General features: G+C 34.7%; 1 pseudogene across 1 annotated transcript in view; it reads right to left on the reverse strand.

Moving 5' to 3' along the window:
• Nucleotides 1–989: 989 nt before the first annotated feature.
• LOC143256208 (bifunctional 3'-phosphoadenosine 5'-phosphosulfate synthase-like) overlaps nucleotides 990–20,737 on the reverse strand; it is a 39,900-nt pseudogene continuing 20,152 nt past the window's right edge. The window contains exons 5-12 of the transcript XR_013031212.1: nucleotides 19,268–19,386; nucleotides 12,670–12,895; nucleotides 9,560–9,765; nucleotides 8,657–8,788; nucleotides 7,214–7,343; nucleotides 5,847–5,985; nucleotides 4,444–4,569; nucleotides 990–2,045 (exon numbers count right to left, since the gene is read on the reverse strand). The product of XR_013031212.1 is annotated as a bifunctional 3'-phosphoadenosine 5'-phosphosulfate synthase-like (transcript). The remainder of the gene's footprint in view (nucleotides 2,046–4,443; nucleotides 4,570–5,846; nucleotides 5,986–7,213; nucleotides 7,344–8,656; nucleotides 8,789–9,559; nucleotides 9,766–12,669; nucleotides 12,896–19,267; nucleotides 19,387–20,737) is intronic.

Consider the following 20,737-nt stretch of genomic DNA (forward strand, 5'->3'; position numbering starts at 1 on the left):
TAATTAACAAAATGTTGCTAGACCGTAGTCAACGTCTCATTAGATAGTGTTTTAAAATCTTCAATTTGTAAATCTTTTATGAATTGGTTATTTCTTCAAACTGGTATACCTAAATCACAGCCCCATTCATCAAACTAGCAAGACCACTTCAGCTGCAAAACACCACCTTGGGAAACCTTTAATCACTTTTCATTTTAAAAGGCAAATTACACTTGTTGTCACATACTTATCATAGTGTTAATTTCAAATTAAGTTCTTATAATCTACCACTATCCTTCTTTTGTTTATTTATTTTTGAATTTTTTTACCAAATATTAGTTCTACAATAACTGAAGCAAGCAGTAACAAACTAGTGATGGCATTAAGTTTCTGAAGTATCTAACGTATCTTATTTTTAGTTTGAACTCTGACCCAGTCTCCACATATTCATGGTCATAACAGTAAACATGGAATTACAAATTGAGCCCTTAACATAATCGTGTGTGACAGTTATCAGCAAGAACAAATAAATGAAAAAAAATTATCTTAATATAATCCAGAAACATGAAAAAAACAACATATCAAAAAAAAAAGTTAAATTGATTTACATACCACTCATGACTAAATAGGTTGTTTTTAAACTATTTCTTTACTGCTAGGTTTTGTCTTTGCATATTTTTGGATTAACTTTTAAAATGTGTGCATGTGAGAGTATATATTTGTGTACATATCTGTAAGTCAGGGCCTTGAAGTATATTGCAGCATTATGAAGCATGGAAATTTTCTACCGATTCTCAAAGATGACATTTTGGTTAATATAAAATATATTTTATAAATATTGCAGATTTAGTTAACTGTAGTGGTGTTTACATTACTCTAAAGAGTAATTCAATAAACAAGGAAACAAGCTGGATGTAGCCAATACACAGAATCATGGCATTTACACTAGTGAATAAACTAATGTCAGTTGACTTAATGAAACTCCACTGAGAAAAGGCTTAACAAACCAATGACAAAAAGAAATATTTTATTTTGCATGCAACTTAGTCACTGAAATCAGATGTAACAGGATAGACTAATTAACAGATCAAGATAAAAAATAAATGCAAGGTTTTCACACCACCATCACCAGTAGGACTGGAATAGTAAAGTCAAAGTGAAACAGTACTTCCATAGACTATATGTGGATAATTTCACTATGCTACTAGAGATGGTTTTCATACATATTATTAGTTATAACTTTATATATATATATACTGTAACATTTATGCTGCCATATGTCTAAACTTTCTCAAATGTACAATTAACAAATCAGTATACTGTGAAGCATATGTATATAAATATATAGTTTTCAAACTGCATTAAAAGCATGCAATAATTTTACCAGAACACAGTCCAGTACAATCTGGATACACGTTATTCCTAAGGCACATTATTATTTCACTGAAAGAAAATTTAAATGATAAAAAATATCAGATCTGAAGTTTTAGCTCCAAAATAATTATTTTAAATATTATAAAAATGTATGTAGATACTTTAAGAGATCCATACTAAATAAGAAAAAAAAATAATAAAGGGAAAAACAAAGATTCTAGAATTACTCAACAGTTTGGTCCCACACACTCCATAAGTGCTAGTGTTTTTTTACTTCACTCTTTAATGTGCTTCATTATGTGTTCGAATTTTTCCCCTTTGTGTTACATGTAGACATGCCTCAGTAGACAGCCAGAGAATTTACTGGTCCACCAAAAACAGCTTTAATCACAAATTAATCGTTTCTCTTGCAGTGCCAATGGACATGATAAATGCTGTGCTTCATTTAAAGTTCATTGTTCTCAAGATCTATAATAATTAGCTAAAATTTTCCAAGCAGTCTGGGCCATGAAGCCATCTGGTGGGTCCTCTCCATTTCGAGCTAATGTTCGCATCTTGGTTCCGGATATAAATTCAAAGTCGTCTTTCCTTTCTGGATCAAAAAAATCCATTTTCTTTTTTGTTTTGTCATATGCTGCCACTCGGAATGGTATGATTTCCAGCTGAGTAAGACCAGGAGCCATTATAAGCACCTGCAGTAGAAGTAATAAAGTTGTCTTAGATGTAAAATGCAGAGCTAAAAATGAACATCAAACTTTTGAAACACAATTAAATATTTAATCTCATGAAACTTCAAAGGATTTACAAGTCTGAGCTAAAACAAGAGATACTGTGTGCTTTGGGATTTTGTGTTCAGAATAGGGCAGCAACATAAGAGCTTTGCTGTCAGAAGAACAACTCCTGTGCTCCTATGGTGTAGCAGTAATACGAGAAGAACCTATGTACTGCTTTACAGTAGTTCTTATTAACAACAATGCTTAGAACATGGCATTTTGTGTGCATTATTGAAGATTGAAAATACAGCCATTGTTCAATAATGTTTTGGTCAACATTAAACGTTGAGTGGTAAACTGACAAAACACAGACAAAACTTAATAATGTGGTATACAGTTTGATATCTACCCTTCAAGTATTATTACAGAGCTCAGTACTTGACAAATGACTAAGCTCAGCACCTACGAGTGAAAGTAAAAAAGGAAGTCATACTGTGTGAACTACACTATATCTACTATATCCTCTGCCCTGTACTTGACAAATGACTAAGCTCAACACTTACGAGTGAAAGTAAAAAAGGAAGTCATACTGTGTGAACTACACTATATCTACTATATCCTCTGCCCTGTACTTGACAAATGACTAAGCTCAACACTTACGAGTGAAAGTAAAAAAGGAAGTCATACTGTGTGAACTACACTATATCTACTATATCCTCTGCCCTGTACTTGACAAATGACTAAGCTCAACATTTACGGTGAAAGTAAAAAAGGAAGTCATACTGTGTGAACTACACTATATCTACTATATCCTCTGCCCTGTACTTGACAAATGACTAAGCTCAACATTTACGAGTGAAAGTAAAAAGGAAGTCATACTGTGTGAACTACACTATATCTACTATATCCTCTGCCCTGTACTTGACAAATGACTAAGCTCAACACTTACGAGTGAAAGTAAAAAAGGAAGTCATACTGTGTGAACTACACTATATCTACTATATCCTCTGCCCTGTACTTGACAAATGACTAAGCTGAGTACCTACGAGTGAAAGTAAAAAAGGATGTAATACTGTGTGAACTACACTATATCCTCTGCCCTGGCCGGGTCATGCCACAAGAACACAATATGGGCCTGATTGTATAGTTTACAGGCCCTATCAGCTTCGCTCTTCCACCAGTATGGAGCGTTGTTGTCTTGGCGTTGCTTGATGGTGGGAAGCTACTTAAGGGGAGCATTAGACAATCAATACAACTTCCAGTTGTGTTGAATATTAATTCTATATTCCAAACATTTATCCACAAAACTGGGGAGTTTAAGAGTGGGTCTTGATGTTTTGTAGAAGTAACAAAACTAAACCCAAACTACATCTAATGATACCTATAATAAGTGACATGATAGTTCTGTATGTATAGTTAAAGTTAAAACCACAGCAACTGTAATTAAAATTAAACACTAGATATACAGTGAACACTGTAGTCGTGTCTATTAATGAACACGTGGTAACAGTGTATCAAACAAAAAATGAAATACAAACTTAACTCTAAATCATGATAACTTGTATCAAACCTGCACTTTATTACTTACACAAATGATGAACTGTATTTATACATCAGTTGGTAACTGTATAATAAAATCTCACATCTCATACCATGTTAATTAACCAAAATTCATGACTTACACAGTAAATATATCTAATGTAATGTTGCTAAGACACCATATTACATACATTATGATATGACAGATGATGAACTTAAGAACTGTACTTTTCTTTAACTCAGTTCATGCTTGTGAGATATACCACATTATGTACATTATAATATGACAGATAATGTTTTACATAACTTAAAAAGTCACAAATCATTCAACTGTTTTCTTCAGATAACTTTATTGTACGTAATATTCCTGTAATATTTACTGTGTTGGTCACACAGCCTGGTTAATTAAATTCTTCAGAACTTTCCTTAGGAAAGAAGAAAGATGAGAGATCTCTTAGAATCAAGAAAAGTAATGAAGAAAAATAACTTAAACGATGATTTATTGGAAGTCCCAAGGTTTTCAGTTTGTTTTTTGAAAGCATTATAGCCAAACATATCACTAACAACAAGAGTATTCCATCTATGAAACAACACATTTTAGTTGTTACAAGTAATAACAGCATACTTAATTAGCTATACCCACTAATGGATTCATTTGTAGGTTTCATTTACATAGATGGCTTGATTGATTAAAAGTAAATTAATACAAAGCACTAATACTTGTCTACCTCTCCAATGATGAAAATGGAGACAGATAAAAATTTTAAGTGAGTTCATTTTTAAACATTCATTTTATACTTCCACGAATATAAATCATATTCAATAAATCAGTTCTTACCTTCCTACCATGAGTAGGGTCATACAAATCTTTCTTTGTGCTTGGGTGAAGCATTCCAGCTGGGTCTCTTCCTACTATGTAAAAGTTAGCTCCTGTAGCCATACGTGCCTTAGCGTGCCACTGAACCTAAAGTGTTGTTTGTATTAATACATAATACAATAATAATAACATCTCATGTCCCATTAAAAGATAGAGAAATGGCAAAATGATTTGACGTGTTATATAACTTAGTACAGTAGCCTTGAGCCTAAGTTCTCCAAATATTTTTCTTCAGTAAAATCACACAACTGAACAAAGACAAAAATATGAGAAATCTGTGTTTACTAAAGCTAACTAATAACATTATGGTGTGTGTGTGTGTGTTTAGATTTATGTTAATAACATCTGTTACTAACAGAGCATCTACTGGCATCTGTTACTAACAGAGCATCTACTGGCATCTGTTACTAACAGAGCATCTACTGGCATTGTTTGTTTTTGTGTTAATAACATCTGTTACTAACAGAGCATCTACTGGCATTGTTTGTTTTGTGTTAATAACATCTGTTACTAACAGAGCATCTACTGGCATTGTTTGTTTTGTGTTAATAACATCTGTTACTAACAGAGCATCTACTGGCATTGTTTGTTTTTGTGTTAATAACATCTGTTACTAACAGAGCATCTACTGGCATTGTTTGTTTACTAACAGAGCATCTACTGGCATCTGTTACTAACAGAGCATCTACTGGCATTGTTTGTTTACTAACAGAGCATCTACTGGCATTGTTTGTTTTTGTGTTAATAACATCTGTTACTAACAGAGCATCAACTGGCATTGTTTGTTTTGTGTTAATAACATCTGTTACTAACAGAGCATCTACTGGCATTGTTTGTTTTGTGTTAATAACATCTGTTACTAACAGAGCATCTACTGGCATTGTTTGTTTTGTGTTAATAACATCTGTTTAACAGAGCATCTACTGGCATTGTTTGTTTTGTGTTAATAACATCTGTTACTAACAGAGCATCTACTGGCATTGTTTGTTTTTTTGTGTTAATAACATCTGTTACTAACAGAGCATCTACTGGCATTGTTTGTTTTGTGTAACAGAGCATCTACTGGCATTGTTTGTTTTTGTCTTCTGTGGTAAACTATCAAACCCTTCTTCTGTTAGATCAAACTGTCACGAAGAACACAAAACTGCTTGAAGTTAAAATGGTATTGTTTGTCCATATTTTTCAATAAACTACTATGTTAAAAAAAATATTTTACGAGAAGTATCATTTGCCAACACATAAAGTAAGGACTTAGTAAAAAAACTCATTTATTGTGGATGGTTCAATCTATTGTATCTATTTATGTAATCCTGATTTTTACTATTTTGTTTTTCAAATTTCTCTAAAGAAAATGTTTTACACACCTCGGTTGGACCATACATCATTGGAGAAGGAAATATTGCAAGTACTGTAGTTTTGGATCCAGCACGTGTTCCTGTAGAACTGCCTTGTGCTGTTCCATTCTCACATACAAAGGAACGTCATCGTCTTTAATCCACCCTCCTGAAAGGATAAGATACTCAGACCAAAAGTTGTGAAATTAATATTAAAACAACATGGGACCTATGGCTGTTCCACCCTCTAAACTAAATTAATTTTTCAAAAATCATAGAGCCAACCTTATCATTCATATAACTATCAAGCTTTCTCTGAAACTCAGTTAAATTTACTGCCTCCAAAACATCCAGAGGTAACCCATTTCAAAGGCCAACTCTGTTAGAAAAATGGAACTGTCTCAACTTAAGATGACTCCTACCCTATCACAATTTATATTTGTGACCCCTAGTCCTACTATCCTCACTGTTAATTATAAGAAAAAAATGATACATCAACACTATCAATTCCATTTACAATCTTAAATATCTCAATCAGACCATCCCCAAACTCTTCGGCCAATCACCTCCTAATCTATGAAATCACAGAAACTTACACACCAATAAAATATTATTTTTCTAAAATATCTAATTTATTAATAATCCAGCTATAACTACAGTATGTTCACATAAAAATACTTTTAATCTTTTAACTTCTCATTATAACACTGATAACTAACCTCAACCTATTTTATAATGTCATTCGACAAACACTCAGACAGAACTTAATTCCACTATGACACAGTCATTACTGCCTAACAAACGGTGTCTGCCAAAAACAGCACATAAAATAAACTACAAAACGTTTACATTTAGACATGCTAATTTATTCTTTATCATCATTAATTCAAGTTTTCTCCTCACATCTTGTAGAACAAACCTCATTCTAGAAAACCAGTTAAATGTTTGTCCTCACTGATTACAATTTATCTCAGACAACCAGGATTCATTTAGAAAATAAAGTTTTATTTAATACACTTTTATAACCAGTGTTATGAAATGAGTAATTATTACAAATTGTCTATTTAATACAATCAAAACAAGGTTAAAGGTCAAACTATAAAGGTTTCAAATAAGGCTCTGGTTGCACTTGGTTTGACGTATTAAAATTAAAATCGATTATTTATCTAGTGTACTGATTCATTAAAAAACAAAGGTGATTTGTAATTCAAATCAGATTTCATTTTCAATCATCATATCATCTGGGATACAATGATTTCTTTCTCTCTTATTTGAATTTCCTTTAAAACTAAGACCAGCTCTTCAATAGTATTCTTGTGTAGGCTTGCTAATATTTCATTTATTGTTGTTAAGAGTTCTCTAGTGAATCTTGTGTCAACACTAGTAACACCCCATACCTAATGGATGAAGCAACAGAACTGGCTTCTTGTAACCCCTCTCCAGCAGTTTACGTTTGGTATCTTTCATTAATAGTGCATGCCCGTTATGAACAGGGTTACGTAGTTGGAATGCAAAGACAGCATCTGCCTGGAGGAAACAAAGAAACATTAGAAAAGGCATCTAACAATGTTGCTTTATTTGTTGAATGATGAAATAATATGACTTATATGTTGTTGCAATACTGTTTTGAAACATTAAAATTTTAAAACCAAAGTTACTTTGGTGTCACCAGTTCATACTTTTGCCTAACCTGTAACCATCAGTTAATATTAAAATAACATTTAATAATTGGAAAATACACTATAAATTTCATGAAGAAACTAATCCTAAAATCTTAGATGAATTCAGGGAACATACCACATAAATAATATTATACATGCGTTGTACTATATTCCTTTTAACCATAGCTTGCTCATAAAATACTATTCCATCAGTTGTTTTATGATATGCAAGGCTATTCGACCAATTATCTCATAAACCTCTAGCTTCTTGGAATTTATTTCAAATCAGAGTTGGTAGGAGAGAAAAACTTTATGAAGCTGTCAGAAGAGAAAACTAGTTATGTTCATTATTAAAGTCAGACAGTTGTGTAACGAACAACTAATTAGTCATGGATGATAAAACAGGTTATGTTCTTTTATTAAAGTCAGGTAGTTGAAAACAAATAACTAATTAGTTATAGATTATAAAACTGGTTATGTTCGTTATTAAAGTCAGGTAGTTGAAAACAAACAACTAATTAGTTATAGATTATAAAACTGGTTATGTTCGTTATTAAAGTCAAGTAGTTGAAAACGAACAACTAATTAGTTGTAGATTATAAAACTGGTTATGTTCATTATTAAATCAGATGGCTGGTGATTAGTATGGAATTTGTAAACTCCACTAAATGAGTTCAATACACATGAACTGTCCATTACTTTGAACTTTTATTGTAGGTCATACATAACAGAATGTAGAAAACACATGGTCAACCACAATACCTCATCTTATTTGTCCTTCAATGTACAACATATTTTACACAGTACAAACATCAAACAGACAAAAGTTGTGATATTATGCCAACTAACAATAAGAATGTGACTTCTTTTGTAAGAAAACACACAGAAAAACATAATTCTGAACTAAAAACGTTTTCAATTATTCTATAAATACTTTAGGAAAGTGTATTACTAAGTAGTGATAAATTATTACTAGAAGCTTCTGATAATTTTAATACTGCACGCTATCTCAAAGAAAGTAGACAAATGTGTAATTAATAATCACATGACAAAAACAGAAAAGATTTAACACATCAGAAGCCCATTTATAGCATGTTTTGCTGAAGAGAGATTAAAAGTAAAACAAAAATATAGTAAAGCTAGGTCAGAGTTGGCTGTTACTTAAATGAAGGTTCTCACTTCCATCTCTTTGAATTTGGCTCGAAGTTCCATTGGAGAAAGACGGAAATCATCCAAGCTATCATTCCATCTGATTCTCTCTAATACTTCCAGATCTCCTCCAACTAACCAGTCTCCACTTTCATAGATCATCTAATATCAAACAATGTAACATAGGCTGTTAATTTATATAGTAACTTAATGAGCTATTGTGGCTTGTACAGATACAAGTTTCTGGTCTTAATTATGATTTCTGTAAAGATCATGTTATCTTTTAGAAGTAATCTTCTGCAATATTACTTAGAGTAAGATATTCTAAGTATCAAATGTATAACTATAATAAAGATATATATTATATCACAACCTCAACAGCCGATAAAAACATTATATCACAAAATCAAAACCTGAGAAAAATATATTACATCACAAAGTTAACAACTGTAAAATTATGTTTAATCACAAAATTACGAACTGATAAAACTGTCACATTACAAAATTTACTGATAAATATTAAGTTAAAACATCACAAACTTACCAGCTGACAAAATCTTGTTACATCACAAACTTAACAGGTAATAAAATTATGTGGCGTCACAAAATCAACAACCAATAAGAATGCACATCATAATAAAACAGTTTGAAACTAAAATTTAAAGACATTTACTCCAGATTATATCATTTTAGTCTAATATTTAAATACATCAACTAAAACTATTTTTTTGTTACTCCAGATTATAATCACTTTGGTCTAATAATCTAACACATCAACTACAGTGTTTCTTGAAGTTTAGGTTCTTTTCACTTTTGAACTCGATTGGAATGTTTTCCAAAGAGGTTTAATGTCCACACTGCCCATAAATATCTCACATTGTAGAAACATGTTAGAACATATAATATTACTGGATGTATGCCACAGTTACTGACCTTTACATAAGGATGACCAAGGTCATTTGTACCAAATTGTCTACAGCATCGCTCTTCTTTCCTATGCTCATAAAATTCAGGATGCCGAAGGATAGCGTAGCACTTGCCCTGATGTCTCAGAGCAATGGCCGAAGAGTCTATCAGATTTTCCTTGTCTTCTGTAGAAACTGGCAGTACAATGGGAATCGACTGGTTTGTCACACCATCTGTTTTTAAAAAATGTGTTTGCATGCTCAAGTAACCATTATTTACACAAACTACCCATGCAATTATAAATGAAACATCTTTACAGAACACAGAGATTTCCTGACTGTTTAGTTGGTGCCTTTAACTTAGATAAAGAACCAATGGAATTAATAGATAAGTAATAATTAAGATTAATAATATATAATCAGTAAACATTCACCTTTATACAAGACATTAAAAAATAAGACATTTCTACTTCTGACCTTTACCATTTATTTCTACCTTATTTTAAAGATACAGAATAAGCTTTCTCTTCTCTGCTCACCACATGTATCAAAACCTAGTTTCTTGCAGTATAAGTTTAGAAACATACTGCTGTGCCAATATGGAAAGGGGATTTTTTGTTGTTGTTGTTAAGAGAGCATGAATGCTGCCCAGAAAGGTAGAATATATCCTGTAAATGTCCAAAACGTACCCCAATTTATTTTAATTTCCAAAGTTTATCTTAGTTCAGACTAACTCTTCAGATTCCATCAAAGTCTGGACCTATTTTCAAGAGCAGCAGGTTAGTAAGGTTTTAGAATAGTTCAGTAACTATGGTCACATTACAAAACTTAAAGCACCCACTGCACCCTTCACTTTCATTCAAATGTATGTTGATTTATACCTTGTACATTAATTAACAAGTCATCTCAAATTTTCGTCCAAGTTCACTTAAAAAGAAACATGAAAATGAATACAGGTAACTGACAGATAAAAACCTTAAGAAGTTTTTAAAATATGAATTTTAGATTTTATTGTGTATATATATATATTTTGATTTCAATTACATCTTTTCCTTTCATATGGATTCCTTCACATTTTAGAAAGGAAAAACTGAAGAAATATGATATATAATATGAATTTTAGATTTTATTGTGTATATATTACATTGTTTGATGTATTTCAGTATATAAATTTCTCTTTGATATGCATAAGACATTTCTTCAACGTTTAGGATTTTAAAACTATTTCTCTTTGATATGCGCATTTCTTCAACGCTTAATCAGCTTGTACTGAAACAAGAAAACAAATAGTTATAGAATTATAACAATAAAAAGAAGGTTTAAAATATTATTGAAAATATGTATTCTGTCCTTACTTAGTTACAAGAGGTGATAAGTAAGGTTACTTGAGGTTATATATAAATGTGCGAGTTGGTCCTTTTCTGTGGCTTAACAATCATTAAGTTTTATCAAGGAAACAATAATAAATTAATTAGCACATGGAAATGAAGATATTAAATGAACTGAGTAGTGACACACAAGTGTACAAATTTGTTGGACAAACTAAATATAAAGAGGGAATTATAAAACAAATTAAATCTAATGAAAATGTTTGTTATTATAATTTTTAGAATCATAGAAAAATTAAATTCACTCAAAATATTAACATAAATTTTGTGCTTAAAGATCTTAATATTTGATAAGATGATGTTGTGGGTACATGTGGATGATGCAATTCCTCAATCTTAGCAACTTAAGAACCAAAGATGCAAAAAATAATCAAATAACTGTATACTATATATAGTCCTGTCTAAAGAATAATTTTATATTGTCTTTCATTTCTTTCCTGAAGACTATTAAAATAACATGTCACCATGTGTGTGTTCATTTAAAATAACTAGTCACCAGGCTAGTGTTAATTTAAAATGACCTGTCACCAGGCTAGTGTTAATTTAAAATAACCTATCACCAGGTATGTGTTCATTTAAAATGACCTGTCACCTGTAGGGCCATCTTACCTCACATCAATGACATTTTTCTGCATAGGCTTCAAGTACAATTCATATCACTGCTTCACACTAATAACCAGGTTCTCTTACACCACTATCCAAAATAATACACAACTTTCTCATGGACTTCCTGATCCCCCACCAAAATAATTAAATTAGAACAGATAAATACAGCAATTATTTTAAACTTCTTTTATCAGTTACATATGAGCCATTTTATACGTTCTTAAAGGTAAAATATTCTCCAACCACAAGAATTTCATTTTCTTAGTGTCTAGAAAATGTCTACTTTCAATCTTTGTTTAACTAGAACTGATATTTACAATAAAACAGGGCTTGTGTTTCCTCTTGACATTGGTTTTAACTGGTAAACAAACCACATCCAAATTAAAGTTACCATCTTAACCCATCTTCTACTTTAACAACTCACTTAGGGTTACATGTCAACAGTTATACACTTAGGGTTACATGTCAACAGTTATAAACAGTATACATCCATAATATATCTTGCTTTTCTGGCAAAATTTGAACCATAATATTCATTAACTTGCAACAAGTGAAACCAGCTAGTTTTGCTAGAGGTTCTAAGCATAATTAATGTGTAGCTAAAGAAACTTTTCAGAACAAAGAAAATAATCAGTATACCAACTCTGTCAACAATTCATCTACTAATCAGGATCACTAGGTTAATTCCCTGTTTTCTTCTTGCTACCTCTTGTCAATTGCACTTTTGCAATTGTTTTTTTAAAAAAAAAACTTAACTGACAACTTATTATAACTTCTCAGGCCAGTTATTCTCTAAGACTAAGTCTTAGTCACAAAGACTATTAAGACTATAAACTCAATGCAGAAGAGTTTCACCAATGTTTATTTAAGAAATTATTGAGTTGAAAATTAACAAATAATTAGATAAATATATACTTCTTACTGAAACTAATCCCTATTATACATTCAAGTTCAGTCTTAACACTAAACAAAAGTCAGTTATCAGTTGGTTTTAAGCATTTTGAAGAGTATTACTTACCTAATTTTTTTCTATCTGTTTGTTATTAAGCACAAAGCTACACAGTGAATATTTAACTCTTGAAGAAATGCAAAGAAATGTGTAGTCAGTAAATAAAACCAAAGACATGCAAGTATTCTCACCCACCATCTAGAAGACAGCCAAAGTGCATGCACTGTAGGTACTCTCTTTCCCTCATGAATCCTTTCATGGGTGTAGCCCAACCTTCGGACAAAACCTGAACCCACTGCAAGTCCACATCAGTAATGTTGATAAATGGAAGCGATTCAGCTTCGTCCTTTGCCGAATTTTCTCGATTCTTAGAAACAAATAGCTCCTTTACACTATCAACTGCTGACTCTGGAATGATACCCTAAAGCATGATAAAAACAACTGTTACAAACTCCAATTATTTCTGGTGGCTTGCAAGAATAAAATAATATAAAAACACAAATAATTGAGAATCACAAATATTAACATGTAATTTTACTTCAGTATATCACAAACATAGCCAACATGGAATACTTAGAGATAAGTGTTGAGCAGAGAACAGCTATATTCATATCTATTAGATCTTCAGAATTAGCAACTGGCATTTTCTGTACAATAGTTATACATTTCAAATTAAAAGTCAGAACAGGAAAATACAAAAGAAAGCTGAAAGAGAGTCCACTCAATGTCATCAGGACTGGACACCTTTCTTTACAGGAATTTTACACCATAATCACACAAGAAAGAAATGACAAGACAGTAAAAAGCCTAAAAGTGTTAAAATTTATCATCATAGTATGTGAAATGCGTAAATGTGCACTAACAAGTGTAATGAAAGAGACAAGAAAATTCCACAGGCTAAAACTCAACCCAATAGACTGGTTGGTTGATTTAGTGTTTTATGGCACAAAGCAGCTAGGCTACCTGCGCCAAACGTCCAGTAAAAAGGTAAAAATAAATTAAATGTAGTAAAATACATAAAAGGAAATCAAGGTAAAACATCACTGAAAAACAGAAAAAGCATAAAACCAATGTTGATACCTAGTCTACAATGTTAAGAGAGAAAGCAGAGTAAGAGAAGTTGAAAAGGACTTACTCTAGCAAAATGGTAATGATCATTACCCGCCAGGAAGACTAACAGGTAAGTACAGGAACCACCATCAGTCACCTGAACTTGGTCTTTCCAGTCCTGGTTCTGGGTTATTTGTCAATATGGCCAGTACCAAAAGGTAAAGTAATAAAACTGTTAAAAGACATGCAGCAAAATTGTAAAAAACAACTCGCCAGGACAGCAGCGTTAGTCATCTGATGTTGGCCTTTCCAGTCCTGGTGTGAATTATTTAATGTTCTGGCCATTTTACAATGTCAAATTGAACTAAAGAGATTGAGACTCTGAAAAGGGAACCACAATTAAAAAGGTGTAATGAATAAATATCAAACACTTAAATGAGATTAAAAAGATTAATGGCCATTAAAAAACTAAAAACTCTATCAAGGTGGACAGTGTCACCATCACCAATAACACTGTCTAACATTATGAACAAACCCTGGGAAAAACATGTTTAAAATAGTGCCGTCGTTGAGAATCGTAACGATGGCAAGAAAGTAAAATGTGGCTTACAGTGATTTGAGTGTTACACAAACTACACACTGGTGCAACAGTTCCAGATAAAAGAAAACGATAAGTTAAAAAACTGTGACCAATGCATAGTCTAGTTAGAACAACTTCCTCCTTCCAATCCTCACGGAAGCTAGATGGCCAAAGCCCAGTATAGGGTTTCATTTGAAAAAAGCTTGTTGTCACGTTGCTCACTCCAAGTGGACTGCCAGCTGGCACGGAGCCGAGCCTTGAATACAGGACCATAATCCATGTACGGAATAAGCACAGTGGTGATAGTGCCAGAGTAGATAGATTTAGCTGCCGTGCTTGCAAGCTCATTCCCACGAATACCAACGTGGCCCGGCATCTAGAAAAACTGGATAGAAGTAGATGTTAATGAAAAATGGGCCAGTCAGTTTTGAATATCAGTGAGAACAGGGTGTGAACCAACATGAAGAGATTCCAGGGCCAGTAGAGAACTAAGCGGGTCAGTATAAATAGTGAAGTTGGAGTACTGCTTAGCTTCAATATGATCCAGGGCAAGAGATATGGCATACAGTTCAGCAGTGAACACAGAAGCTGTAGAGGGAATTCTGCATTCAACCACCTAACCCCAACAAACCATGGCAGAGCCCACAGAATTACCTGATTTGAAACCATCCGTATAAATTGGAATGGAAAGATTGTTCAAAAGATGTTCAGTAAATAAAAGACGGTACTTCCAATCGGGAGTGTCTGCCTTTCTCAGATGACTTAAAGAAAGTTCACATTTGGGGAATGTAATAAGCCATGGTGGGATGGGCTGACCAGTGGATTCTGCAATGTTATCCAAGGACAGACCCAATTCATCCAATTGCACCTGGATGCAAAGGCCAAAAGGAGCAATGGCAGATCATCTGTTCTGAAAAAGTATGACCCACTGAGGAAGGAAAACACATCCCCAGGTGGGATGGTTTGGTAAGGAATGAAGTTTCGATGAATATAGTAAAGATAGTTGCAAACGGCAAAGGTGCAGAAAAGGTTCATGAAATTATATGTATAAGCTTTGAACAGGGGAAGTGTGGAAAGCCCCAGTGCAGAGTCGAAGTCCTTGATGATGAATTTGGTCCAGTATCTTTAAGGCCAAGGGTCTGGCAGAGCCATAGACCATTGATCCATAGTCGAGTTTTGATTGAATAAGAGAACGATATATCTTTAACATAGAACATCGATCCACTCCCCAACTGGTGGTAGAGAGGACATGGAGGATGTTCAGTGCTCTTGTGCATTTGACCCATAGCTGCTTTAAGTGTGGTATAAAGGTCAGCTTATGGTTAAAAATAAGCCCCAAGAACTTGGTCTCAGGGACACTGGCAGTGAAACTTCACCGATACAGAGTTCAGAATCAGGGTGAGTACCCTGTTGGCAGCAAAAGTGCATGCAAATGGTATTAGAGAGAGAGAGAAATCAAAGCCATTTGCCGTGGTCCACGGCACTACATGATTGAGGGCAGTTTGTAGTTGCCACTCAATATATCTCATGTTCGACGACTGACATGAGATGTGAAAGTCGTCGACAAACAGCCCATTCACAACAGTGAGAGGGAGTTGTTCAGTGATGGCATTTATCTTTATACTGAAAAGTGTGACACTCAAAACACAGCCTTGAGGGACTCCAAGTTCCTGTACAAAAGAACGGGAAAGTGTCAAACCCACATGAACTTGGAATCTCCTGTTCATTAAAAAATTTTAATAAACATGGGTAAATGCCCACGCAACCCATATATATGGAGGTCTTGCAAAATGCCATACCTCCATGTTGTGTCATAAGCCTTCTCAATGTCAAAAGAATATTGATACAAGATGTTGTCATTTGAGAAAGGCTTCTCTGATTGATGTTTCAAGCCAAATCTAGTGGTCCATGGTGGAGCACTGTCGTCGGAACCCACACTTAGTGGGCTAGAGTAGGTTGTTTGATTCGAGGAACCAAACAAGACTAGCATTAACCATCCTCTCTAAGATCTTACAGAGACAGCTCATCAAAGCAATTGGATGGTAGTTTGAAGGAATCTTTGGATCTTTCCCAGGGTTAGAGAAAGGTAAGATAACAGCCTGGCACCAGGTATTAGGAAAAATATTCTCCTGCCAGATCCAGTTAAAAACAATCAGAAAAATAGCAAGAGAAGCAGGAGAGAGATAGCACAGCATGTCACAGTGTACATCATCAGGTCCAACCGATGTACTGCCAGACTGATGAAGGGCCATTTTCAGTTCCACCAGTGTAAAGGGACAATTATAGTCAAAGAGACAGTTTGAAAGGAAAGAGGTAAATGCTCTGCCCGAGTCTTGATGGTCAAGAAAGTGGAGGAACAATCAGAAGTGCTAGATACCCGGCAAAAGCTTTCACCTGGAGTATCAGTGATGCTCCAGACATCAACTACCTCTTGGCCATCAGAGAGTAAGATTGAGAGGGGACAGAATTGTAGTGCTCACTGACCTTTCGATTCCTGTCCCATATGACCTTGGAAATGGTGGCAGAAGATATGCCAGTTGTGAACTTAATCCAAGATTCCTTCTGGCTTTGACGTCTTACCCACCTAGCACGTGCACGGGCCCGTTGGAAAGCGATGCAGTTCGAAAGTGTGGGATATCTACGGAAAGTATCCCAGGTCTGTTTATGAGCTTTACATGCCATGTGGCAGGCAGGATTCCACCACGGATGAGGATATCATGAAAAATGTGTCAATGTTTTAGGAATACACTAAGCAGCTGCTTGTATAATACAGTCAGTTACCGCTGCCACACAGTCGTCTATTGATGACTGACTCACAATGGCAGGATCAAGTTTTGCAAGAGCAGTAAAAGTGGACCAGTCTGCCTGATCCAGCTTTCCACTGGGGCACGCGGGTTGGGTGGTATTAACCACAACCAGTCTCTCAAAAGTATAGGAAAATGATCACTGCCTAGTGGATTATTGTCAACCTTCCATGAAAAATGAGAGAATAATGAAGGGGAGCAAACCGAGAGATCAATAGCTGAAAAGGACTGACTAGGTGTGTGAAAATAAGTGGAAGAACCAGTATTGAAAAGATAAAGATTGTGATCAGAGAGCATATGCTCTACAGAGCAACCCCTCCTATCAATAACAGCACTTCCCCAGAGAGGATGATGTCCATTAAAGTCCCCCAGGATTAGAAAGGGAAACAGCAACTGTTCAACAAGAGCATCAAGGTCTGACTGATCATATGTCTCTCCAGGGGACAGGTAGAGAGAACAAACAGTGATGGTATGACCCAAGGAAACACGGATGGCTACGGCCTTCAAGGGTTTGTTGAGTGACAGAGACAGGGTGGGCAAATGCTGATCAACAAACAGTGCCTCCCCTCCATGTACTCGTCCATCAAACAGCCTGTAATTTCTGTACAGAGAAAACTGCCGAAAGGTGACTGTATTGGCAGGTTTCAGAAATTTTCTTGTAAGGAAAGACATACAGGATGGTAGAAAGCAATCAGTGTTTTGATGTCACTCGTAAACCTCAACAGTTCCATTGTATCAAGGTGGCCATTTTTAATGACGGGTAGGCAAAGTGGCTGGAGAACCCTTCTGTTTATGACCATGTCTTTTTTCCTTACTGTCCTTATTCAGATGAGGTTTATCGACCTCCATGGATCCTGCCCTGGGTTGATTGGGCAGGTCTTTGTTGTTGGAAGGAGATTCCAGTGACTGAGGATGTGAACGAATGATTGCTTTGCATCTTGGGGTGGGAGAAAAAGATGTATCCGAAGAAATGCCTGTATTTGAAACCAAAGGAGGTGGATCATGGGGTTTGTTGGAATGTATGGGAGGAACAGAGATGGGTGTAGAAGTTGATTCATCAACTTTTTTAACCATGGAGGGCAAAAGGTTTTTCATATGTTTTGAAAACGATTCTCTTGGAGGCACAGATAGATCTGTCTGCACTCCCACTGTAGTTGTGGAACGAAGTGCAACAGTATATATTCAAGATTAAGTGGTGGACAGCAATTTCCGAGCCTCAGGATAACTAATGTTATGAGTTGGTTTCAAATGCTGCACCTCTTTTCCCTCCAACCATTTTGGGTAAGAACAAAATTAAGAAGGGTGAGAACCATTGCAGTTGACACAATGTGGGTCTGTATCACACTCAAAGGCATCGTGGTCCTTGCCACCACAACAAGCACATGTCAGGGGACCACGACATAACGTCTTTGAGTGGTTGAACCTCTGACATTGGAAACATTGGAGAGGGTTTGGAATGTACAGCCGTACCCTGCAATTTAGATAACCTACCTTGATGGTGGCAGGTGCACGTGGTAATGTAAATGTCAAAATGAGGATATTTGTCAGCAGTGTAACTCCATCTTTGCAAGTGGAGATGCTCCTCACTGCAGAAACTCCTTGAGTGGAGAAACCAACGAGAATCTCTGACTTGGGAATGTTCTTCAAATCCCTCTCAACAATAACTCCTCGTGATGAATTCAAGGTAGCATGAGGGGTAACCTCAATAGGTACATCCCCAATTGTCTTTGAATTCAAGAGGATTTCACTGTGTTGGGATGTGGATGTTTGAACCAATATGTCTGTGGTTATAATACTTAATATATGTTACTATATCATTCATTTTCATTGTAATACATGCACAATTGTTATTCATTATCATTTTATTAAATGACACATATTAACGCATTGTTAGTTGCCTGCTTGCCATATGATTTATGTGCATAACTGGTTGTTGTTTACCATTAGTCTTACCTTGTCTTTTAACAACCCAACAGCACACTGCAATAAATGCTATACCTTCAGGTCTTACCTTGTCTTTTAACAACTCAACAACACACTGCACTGAATCCAACACATTCAGGTCTTACCTTGTCTTTTAACAACTCAACAACACACTGCACTGAATCCTACACATTCAGGTCTTACCTTGTCTTTTAACAACCCAACAACACATTGCACTGAATCCTACACATTCAGGTCTTACCTTGTCTTTTAACAACCCAACAACACATTGCACTGAATCCTACACATTCAGGTCTTACCTTGTCTTTTAACAACCCAACAGCACACTGCAATAAATGCTATACCCTCAGGTCTTAACTTGTCTTTTAACAACTCTACAACACACTGCACTGAATCCTACACATTCAGGTCTTACCTTGTCTTTTAACAACCCAACAACACATTGCACTGAATCCTGAACACTCAGCTGTCCAGCTTTGATGACCAAATCAGGGTGGCTAGGCTTTTCATATGCCGAGTCAATCCCAGTAAAACCTACACATTCAAACAAAGTGTAACTGGAAACACTTCAAACATGTACATACAAAAGTTTTATTCATATATTCTCTTCTATACCTTCAAAAATTCATCCTATAAATTTTAATACCACAGTACTAGGTTGTATATGGGATGAACAAAACCAAGTGCCCTCTCCTTGAAAATGTTATATCTTGATACATGATTTAATATCTTTGTTATATCTTTTATTACATAACAGAAAATAATATAAAATTATATGTGAAAGGTATTCAGAGTTGGGATGATATGGTTGTAGTTACTGAAATAATGTTTGTTTTTGAAGTTGTCAAAAGAGACAAATGTGCTTCTATAAAACAACAGAAGTCTGAATGTATATGTTCTTTTATCTTTGGAAAGTCAACAAACTGTGTGCATGTTGACTCTAAAGGGAACTCTGTTTATTTTATTATTTTTCATTCTCTATTCTGTTGGACTAAGTGAGTAGAGAATCTTTGAAATGTCTGTTTTCTTTAGTTTCTCACTTCTTTAACTTCCGGAGAAGGAAAATAATACCAATTCATGAATTTTAAAACACTAGATGGTTATATTGGTTAAAGTGATATACCTAAAAGGCAAACCTCCCTGGGTAAACAGATACAAGAGTAATTCACTAAACAAATATCACCTAGACGTGGGAGAATTACGTTAAATATCACCCAGACGTGGGAGAATTACGTTAAATATCACCTAGACTTGGGAGAATTACGTTAAATATCACCTAGACTTGGGAGAATTACGTTAAATATCACCTAGACTTGGGAGAATTAAGATAAATATCACCGCCACGTGGGAAAATTAGGTTAAATATCACCAACACTTGGGAGAATTAAGTTAAATATCACCAACACGTGGGAGAATTAAGTTAAATATCACCAACACGTGGGAGAATTAAGTTAAATATCACCAACACGTGGGAGAATTAAGTTAAATATCACCTACACTTGAGAGAATTACGTTAATTATAACCTACACGAGGGAGAATTACGTTAATTATAACCTACACGTGGGAGAATTACGTTAAATATCACCTACACGTGGGAGAATTAAGTTAAATATCACCAACACGTGGGAGAATTAAGTTAAATATCACCAACACGTGGGAGAATTAAGTTAAATATCACCAACATGTGGGAGAATTAACTGAAATATCACCAACATGTGGGAGAATTAAGATAAATATAACCTACACGTGGGAGAATTACGTTAAATATCACTTACACACTGATGAGTAAAACCAGTGTTTTAGCTACATATCATTACTTTAGTAACAAAACTTCCACACTGATGAGTAAGACCAGTGTTTTAGCTATATCTTCTCATTACTTTA

This window comes from Tachypleus tridentatus, chromosome 7 (genome assembly GCF_004210375.1).
Source record: "Tachypleus tridentatus isolate NWPU-2018 chromosome 7, ASM421037v1, whole genome shotgun sequence".
Lineage (NCBI taxonomy): Eukaryota > Metazoa > Arthropoda > Merostomata > Xiphosura > Limulidae > Tachypleus > Tachypleus tridentatus.